Here is a 7,634-nt window from a genome sequence, read left to right as displayed (position 1 = left end):
GCTAGGGCCACGGTTAAGACCCCAGACCGCTTCATCCGGTACCTTTCATCATGTAGAATTTGGAAAACACCCCATTGAACGCTGCAGATCTAGAATCCCCTTGTTAATTAGGCCAGGGTTGTCTGTACAAGACAAGATCTGTTTCAATCTCGCCTCTATTTTGCTGACCTGTTGCCTCAGTTTCTTTAACTGAGAGAGTGGATATTAGCACCTACCTCCCAGTGATGTTCAGGAGAGAATATGTGTAAAGTGCTTAGCACAGTGCTTGGTACATAGGAGTTTAATAAATGCTTGTTTCCTTAATAAATATTGGTAAATCGGAAGTGATTCGAAGTGGAAAAATGGCAGAGCTACCAAGGAAAAACTCCAACAGTTCTTGCCCTCAAGAAGGTGGTTTTCTGTAGATGAGACCCTCCAAGCCCAAGCCCAGAAGTGGAAAGCCCAAGATGGAGGATGAGAAGGTGCTGTCAGAGAGCAATCCAGACCTCCTCCTCTTCCACCCCCTGGGAGGATTCCCAAGGCCAAGCTAAGGACTAGCTCTGGAAGCCGGCTTGACTGGCTTGTCCAGGGTCTTCTGGGGCCCTTCAGCCAATTAAGGCTGCATCCTGCTTGGGAGTTAGTTTGGTTTCATTTTCTTGCCAGAGCCTGTACATCAATTCCCAAGAGGTATTGTTCCAGCTTTATCAATCAGTGCAAACATCTTTTGTGGCTAACCTGACCTTTGCCACTATCTATGGAATCAAATCAGACGGGGTTTTCCCATCTCCAATCTTGCCGTCTCCAGAGCACCCATTTGCTTTTCTAGCACTCTTACTATCCCCCTTCTTCATCCAGGGGATTTAGGTTCCCAGCTTCTGAAGAAAGGTTAGATTTTCAGAAACCGAAGTTTGACATTTCAGTCATATAGATTATAATGAGCACAAGTCAGGCAGAAGAAACTTCAAAGGGGGAATGGGGGGCTCTAGCACAAGCCTGTGGGGACACCAATTATTTTCTGGCTCAGCCTTCCCCTAGAGCTGAGGGGAAGCACCTGGATGCAAATCTCTAAGCCAGTCCCTTGTCATTCTGAATTGCCCTTCTGGTGTAGAATGGCTGCTCTGCTCCTCCAGGAAGATCCAAAAGACTTCAGCAGGGCCAGTTCCGAGCTTCTCTGGAACTTCTCTGGCTAGAACACAACAGCCCTGCTGCTTGTTAACCCCCACTACCTCTTTGCTCCCAGATTTTCAGACGGTCCCCAGCCTCTGATGGCAAAGGGCCTGCTTACAGTTTTTTCACAATCTCAAAGAAGAACAAATCTGCCTCCCTCTCTTATTCCCAAACCCAGATAGGATAGCCAGCTTTACCCATCAGCAGTATGGGCTAGCTGCAAATAAGGGAAAAATGTTGTTTACCCAATAAGTTTGCCAACAAGTATTTCTTTAGGATTAACCAGCTGGCAAATATAATCATCAGATAGTAAAGAAGAAACTGGGAAATATCACTAATCATGTGGGAGCTGAAAGAATGACAACTTGAAACTTTTGGAAACAGAAAAAAAAACATTTTTTATTTTTAAAAACACATCAAACTCAGAAACATCATCTCTCCCCTTCCCCCCACCAGTACAATAAACTCCAAAGTATAGATATCAAAACTCCCCAACAATCAAACTCAGAAACATCCTCTCTCCCCTTCCCCCCACCAGTGCAATAAACTCCAAAGTATAGATCAAAACTCCCCAACAACAATCTAAATCCCGTTTCAAGTAGATTTCCAAAGACATGTTTTCAATATCGCCAGAATCTGGTCACTCTGGCTTCAGTATCTCCTTTGCTTCAGTATTGGCTTATAGGTTGCCTGAAAAGAAAAAATGTGAAAGCATAAGTGAAAGATATGTGTCCATTTGATATACTGGAAAAACCATCCACGAACTGCAATATTTTGGGGGGGGTTGTATGTATATTTTAATCCAGCTATTCATTCTCTTCTGCCTATAAATCTCTTTTCTACTTCTAAATCCCTTTTTTTAATCTAAATATCTCTTTTCTACCTATAAATGGCTTTTCTTCCTATAGAGCTGTTTGCTACCTATAAATCACTTTTCTTCCTATAAATCACTTTTCTACCTATAAACTTTTCTACTATAAATCTATCTTTTCACTTATCTATCCATCATTATCTTTTTAACTATGCATTAAGTGTATCTATTCAATCTATTTGTTTATCTTCTCTATCCCATTCATCCATCACCAGGAATCTATGTATCTAGTCTATCAGTCTATTAGTCCACTCATGCATTCTTCTATTCACATACTACTCCCTTTGCTGTCAGGATGCAACTGGGTTGTTGGGAAGAGAACATCACCTTGAAGTCAGAAAACTTTGGGTGTTCTCCGGCATGTCACAATGAGCATCACACAATGAGGTCTCCATGGCCAAGGTAAGCAAGTCAACTGCTCATCTGATGAGGATTGTGCTCAGGCTTTATGCGCAAGTCTTCTTTTAACAATATTTTTTAGGAAACCTCTTTATTTAGAAAACATATGGACTTCCGGACAAAGGAGTAGTGGCAGTAGTAGGAGGTGGAGGCGTAGAAGAAGTAGGAGTAGTATGAGTAGTAACAGTAATAGGAAGAGGAATAAAAGTAGTGATAGAAGTAGTAAAAAGAGTAGTAATGATAAAAGTAATAGTAATGGTAGTAGTACTAATAATAATAGGAGTAGGAATAATAGTAGTAGAAGAAGTAGTAATAGCAACAGTAATAATGATAGGAATAGGAGTGACACTAGTAGGAGTAGGAGTAGCAGTAGGAGTAATAGTAATAGAAATAGTAAAAGTGGTAGTAGAAATAATAGTAGTAGTGGTAGTAAAAGGAGTATTAATAGGAATAGGAGCAATGATAGTACTAGTAGCAGGAGGAAGAGATCTAGAAGGAATAATAACAATAATAAGAGTGGCAGTAATTGTAGTAGTGGGTGGAAGAGTAATAGTAGTAATCGTAGGAGTAATACTAATAGGAGTAGGAAGAGGAGTAATAGTAGAAATAGTAGTAATAATAATAGGGGTAAGAGTACAAGTAATAATGGTAGTAGTAAGAGAATTATCTGACCTTTACACAGTGCTTCACCATCTCCCGAATTCTATAGATCATCTCCTCAAATGCTACCCCTAAGGCTCAGACCAAGTCTTGTGGGAACAGCCAGACTCTCCCATCCTTGGGCCAGGGAGATGCATGTCCTGTTATTTCGGGTTCGGTACCTGTGTTCCAGGCTTCAGGGAAGAAACGAGATCTTTCAACATTTTGGCTTCTGATATTGTCACCCCACCAACCACAAAGAGGATCTGGAGTGGATGGTCACCGGGATGAGGGCGGCCCACCTCTAACAGTCACCACAACAAGGATGGGGTCAGCCCTCAGAAGGGAATGCCAGGTTAATGTTGCTACAAATGAACTATATAAAATCCAAGAGAAAATATATGACTCATTAATGATCAAATACAGATCTTACATTAGGACACAATGTTGCTAGATTTTCACTGTGGAATCACAATTTTAGAACTGGAAATGTAGTTTCCTAGTGGTCATGGAGGTCAACTATCTCATTTAACATGTGAGGAAACTGAGGCTCAGGGAGTTTAAAGTGATAATATAAAGTCATGAAAGTAAGAAATAAACAGCAGAGCAAAATACCACTTGTTTAATGTTACTTTATTACAGTGTCTTTCCCCTACCCCATCCCACCACTTTTTTTTTTAAGAGTAAATATGTTTAGTTATAGGTTAGAAGATTGGAGTATGGAAATATACACACACATATATGGACACCCATACACCCATATATAATGAACACTTAGAGGTAACACGATAGTATTAACAGGATCTGTTTGAATCTTGTCTCTGCCACTTACAACTTGTATGCGCTTGAACAATATATTAACTATACTAAACCTCCTTGTGTCTCAGTGACTTTCTTTGTAAAATATGGAAGTAGAAACCCTGAAATATTGCTGCCAGCTCAAAATCCACGATGCTGTGACTCTACTTGAAAACAAATAGTTCTCAGAGGCTTATCCTCTGTGGAGCAAACATGATTGTATCATTCCCAATTTACAGAGGAGGAAATTGAGGCAAACACAGATTAAGTGACTTGCCCAGAGTCCTACAGCTGGTGTTTGAAATCAGTTGCTGATTCAAGGGAGGTCCAACAGTGTTATCCACTGAACCAGCCAGCTGCCTATAATTTTAGAAAAAGTCTTCATCTATATGTAATTGAATTTAACAAGCATTTATGAAACCTCTAATATGAGCAAGTCATCTTTTTTCTGGGAACCAGCCATAGGATGAGGAAAAAGAAAAGAGTTTCCGAACTAAAAGAATTTGCTTTTGTTTGTTTGTTTGCTTTTAAGTGTAGGCTCTTTATTTCCCAGATTATTTGTACTTCTAGTTTACATATAGGGCTAGTCAGCAACCAGGCCCTACCTTGATCTCCTATTAACACTGACTGCAGGAGGGAAGCTGCAGGTACATTATCTCTATGTAGATGCTTTACCTTCATGAACAGGTTAAATCCCGTTTTAAGTCGATCCCGAGGCTTAAGATGCGTTCAATATCGCCAGCATCTGGTCACAACTGGTTCAGTATCTCCTCTGCTTCAGCAGTGGCTTATAGGATGCCTGAAAAGGTAAAATGTTACAGCATAAGTGAAAGATATGTGTCCAATTGATCTACTAGAATAACCATCCACAAAATGCAATTTTGGGGGGGCGTGGGGGAAGAGGGGAAGAAAGAGAAGTCAACAATTTCCCAAGCCAGATAGAAAGCAACCATTTTAGCTTCTATAATATTGAAGAATAAAATATAATAGTTTAATACTGACGTGAAGGCAGTCTCAATCTATGACAGCAGCCCTTGGTATCATGCTGATGAGGGCCCAAATGGATCTCTCTCTCCAGTAATTTATTTACTGATTTACCTAACCCTCCATTGACTCCTTCATTATCTATGTATAATTTAAGGCAGCTATTCATTCTCTTCTGCCTATACATCTCTTTTCTACCTATAAATCTCGTTTCTTCTCCTAAATCACTTTTTTAACTATATATATCTCTTTTCTACCTATGTATCGCTTTTTTCATATAAATCTCTTTTCTAACTATAAATCACTTTTTTTCCTATAAATATCTTTTCTACCTATAAACTTTTCTACTATAAATCTATCTTTTCACTTATCTACCCATCATTATCTATTTAACTATGCATCAAGTGTATCTATTGAATCTATTTGTTTACCCTATCTATCCCATCTATCTATCAGCACTTATCTATGTATCTAGTCTATTAGTCTATTTGTCCACTCATCTATTCTTCTATTCACATACTACTCCCTTGGCTGTCAGGATCCAACTGGGTTGTTGGGGAGAGAACATCCCCTTTAAGTCAGAAAACCTTGGGTGTTCTCAGGCGTGTCACAATGGGCATGACACAATGAGGTCTCCATGGAGAAGGTAAGCAAAGCAAATGCTCATCAGATGAGGGTAGTGCTCACCTGGTATGTCGGTTTTTTTTCTTTTTAAAAATTGTTTGAGGAAAGCTTTTTATTTACAAAACATATGAAGGGGTAAGTTTTTAACACTGACCCTTGCAAAACCTTCTCTTCCAACTTTTCCCCTCCTTCCTTCCACCTCTTCCCCTAGATGACAGGGAAGATGACAGGGGATTCACATGTTAAATATATGAAAATATATGCTTATTCCAATGTATGTAAAAATATTTATACAATTATCTTGCTTATGCATAGATTGTCTTCCTAGTTCTTTTTGTTGACATCATTTTCCCCAATAGAATATAAACTTTGCGGGCAAGACCATTTTGTTTTTACCTTTATGTCTCCAGGGTCTAGTGAAATATACGACCCCTAGTAAGTATGTAATATATGTTTGCTCCTTGTTTAATTGAGCTTTGCTGATTGAGTAGTCTAAGGAAGATGGATGAGGTGGGCTACCAGATGAATGATATGGTCACAAAGGACACAGGGACCAGAAACTGGGGACATGAGTAGAAGCACCAGCGGGAAAGGGAGCCAAGCCCACATATTGCTCTTGGGATGGAGCCTAGGGTTTGGCTGCAAAGCAGAAGGAGCTAGGGCCACGGTTAAGACCCCAGACCGCTTCATCCGGTACCTTTCATCATGTAGAATTTGGAAAACACCCCATTGAACGCTGCAGATCTAGAATCCCCTTGTTAATTAGGCCAGGGTTGTCTGTACAAGACAAGATCTGTTTCAATCTCGCCTCTATTTTGCTGACCTGTTGCCTCAGTTTCTTTAACTGAGAGAGTGGATATTAGCACCTACCTCCCAGTGATGTTCAGGAGAGAATATGTGTAAAGTGCTTAGCACAGTGCTTGGTACATAGGAGTTTAATAAATGCTTGTTTCCTTAATAAATATTGGTAAATCGGAAGTGATTCGAAGTGGAAAAATGGCAGAGCTACCAAGGAAAAACTCCAACAGTTCTTGCCCTCAAGAAGGTGGTTTTCTGTAGATGAGACCCTCCAAGCCCAAGCCCAGAAGTGGAAAGTCCAAGATGGAGGATGAGAAGGTGCTGTCAGAGAGCAATCCAGACCTCCTCCTCTTCCACCCCCTGGGAGGATTCCCAAGGCCAAGCTAAGGACTAGCTCTGGAAGCCGGCTTGACTGGCTTGTCCAGGGTCTTCTGGGGCCCTTCAGCCAATTAAGGCTGCATCCTGCTTGGGAGTTAGTTTGGTTTCATTTTCTTGCCAGAGCCTGTACATCAATTCCCAAGAGGTATTGTTCCAGCTTTATCAATCAGTGCAAACATCTTTTGTGGCTAACCTGACCTTTGCCACTATCTATGGAATCAAATCAGACGGGGTTTTCCCATCTCCAATCTTGCCGTCTCCAGAGCACCCATTTGCTTTTCTAGCACTCTTACTATCCCCCTTCTTCATCCAGGGGATTTAGGTTCCCAGCTTCTGAAGAAAGGTTAGATTTTCAGAAACCGAAGTTTGACATTTCAGTCATATAGATTATAATGAGCACAAGTCAGGCAGAAGAAACTTCAAAGGGGGAATGGGGGGCTCTAGCACAAGCCTGTGGGGACACCAATTATTTTCTGGCTCAGCCTTCCCCTAGAGCTGAGGGGAAGCACCTGGATGCAAATCTCTAAGCCAGTCCCTTGTCATTCTGAATTGCCCTTCTGGTGTAGAATGGCTGCTCTGCTCCTCCAGGAAGATCCAAAAGACTTCAGCAGGGCCAGTTCCGAGCTTCTCTGGAACTTCTCTGGCTAGAACACAACAGCCCTGCTGCTTGTTAACCCCCACTACCTCTTTGCTCCCAGATTTTCAGACGGTCCCCAGCCTCTGATGGCAAAGGGCCTGCTTACAGTTTTTTCACAATCTCAAAGAAGAACAAATCTGCCTCCCTCTCTTATTCCCAAACCCAGATAGGATAGCCAGCTTTACCCATCAGCAGTATGGGCTAGCTGCAAATAAGGGAAAAATGTTGTTTACCCAATAAGTTTGCCAACAAGTATTTCTTTAGGATTAACCAGCTGGCAAATATAATCATCAGATAGTAAAGAAGAAACTGGGAAATATCACTAATCATGTGGGAGCTGAAAGAATGACAACTTGAAAC

The 7,634-nt window shown here is 41.0% G+C and overlaps 1 long non-coding RNA gene across 1 annotated transcript; it reads right to left on the bottom strand.

Moving 5' to 3' along the window:
- Positions 1 to 1,518: 1,518 nt before the first annotated feature.
- LOC141545856 (uncharacterized) lies at positions 1,519 to 5,384 on the bottom strand. The gene is made up of 4 exons (XR_012483158.1): positions 4,856 to 5,384; positions 4,529 to 4,652; positions 3,089 to 3,249; positions 1,519 to 1,836 (listed from the first exon to the last, which is right to left on the bottom strand). It is a non-coding gene; the product is annotated as an uncharacterized LOC141545856 (long non-coding RNA).
- Positions 5,385 to 7,634: the final 2,250 nt, after the last annotated feature.

Source organism: Sminthopsis crassicaudata, chromosome 6, assembly GCF_048593235.1.
Source record: "Sminthopsis crassicaudata isolate SCR6 chromosome 6, ASM4859323v1, whole genome shotgun sequence".
Classification (NCBI taxonomy): Eukaryota; Metazoa; Chordata; class Mammalia; order Dasyuromorphia; family Dasyuridae; genus Sminthopsis; species Sminthopsis crassicaudata.
This window is presented reverse-complemented; position numbering and strand designations above follow the sequence as displayed.